Here is a 1,600-nt window from a genome sequence, read left to right on the forward strand (position 1 = left end):
GCTGCGCGGCCAGTTGAGGAGTTGTATTCAATCCGAGCACGGATATTAACTGGTATTACTCATGTAATACTTGTACTCGGCAAAAGTGCTTTATCCGTACCGGATACTCGTTTCAGCCGGATACTTTGATCACCCCTAATGAGATATAATTATCATCTTACAGGATAGACTGGATTACCACTGGACTAATCTAAACTTTCTTCTTCGGTCTGCAGTCTGGAAGCACCAGCAACTGATGGCCGCTTCTTATTGTGTACATAGTTGTAAATGTTTAAGTTGTTGTAAAAAGATTTTACAATAGATTTTGTTAGCAAGATGAAATGAATGTTTGTTTTGAGAGCTTGGAATACCCAACCACAAAACACTGTTCTAGGCTTCAAATCATTTGTTACTCACCAAGGTTTTTTTCTATTGCAATCTAAAGAATAAGGTTTTTAAAAAATGGACAGTTTATATTAAATAATTAAAAAAGGGGGCAAAGACAAAACCAGTTGAATTTAATTTTTTATTTTTTCGCCAACTTCTCCAAAAGTGAGAAAAATCTATTTGACCTCTCTGTGCCCTCTGCTTCCCTCTGGTATTTAATATCTTCCTTGAGGAGCTCTAGGAACGGATCCTTTCTCTCCCTTCTCCTCTTCTCTACTCTGTGCCCTGCTCTGTCTTTGCTTCTCTCTCTTTTCTCCTCCTCCTCCTCCTCGTCTCTCCCTTCCTCTACCTCTTGTGCAGTGCTTGGCCCTGGTTTGACCTCTTGTATCGAGGCAATAAGGCAAGGGGGCAAGACAGCTGCAGACTGCCCTAATGCCTCGTCCATGAGGGCAAACCAGGGCCAAGTTGCTGCCGTCGCCTTGCCGTCCTCTGTCCCCTGACCAGTGGCAGGACACTTGCATTCCTAATCAGTGAAGATCAAAAAGTGGTGATGACGTATTTCTATACGTTACTATGCAGTGTTGTGTACAGTAGTATACTGCTGTACACAACACTGCATCTGAACTCACTGTCAAGTCAGGTTTATGTCCTAGGCTTACTTCAAAAATCCCAAGTTACATTAACATGTGCTTAAACAATTATGTCCATAAAATAATACCCTAAAGTGCAATATCTCCCTACTTGTGAACATATTTTTGTTTTCAATACAAAGACGTATAAACACCTCCGTTTGTTCCTTAGTCCATGTTAAAAAAGAATATAAAAAAACACAAGAAAGGCCATCAGTGTAACGGTGTGGATTGTATAATGTTAACGTTACACAGTTTGTACAACTTACGTAGTTATTTAAATATTTATAAAAGAAATGCCGGTAACGGCAAACAAGCTAACTGTTAGCTAAATGAGTTAGCCTACCATTAGCTCGTGAGGTAATTAGCATTATCAATAGCAATTATTATTGGCATTAAATCGTTAAACTTTACATATATGTATTACCGTTTAACATATGTACGGTAATGTTAAACACTAAAGATAACATTACACTTGAAAGGATATTTCCCCGTCAGTCCGCATTGGGCCGCCATTTAATTTTTGTTAACGAGCCGGCAAAGCCCCGTGCATAGGATTGTGGGTGATTTGGGACCGCGAAGGATACACAAATGCATCCTTCTCT

Source organism: Etheostoma spectabile, chromosome 16, assembly GCF_008692095.1.
Source record: "Etheostoma spectabile isolate EspeVRDwgs_2016 chromosome 16, UIUC_Espe_1.0, whole genome shotgun sequence".
Taxonomy (NCBI): Eukaryota; Metazoa; Chordata; class Actinopteri; order Perciformes; family Percidae; genus Etheostoma; species Etheostoma spectabile.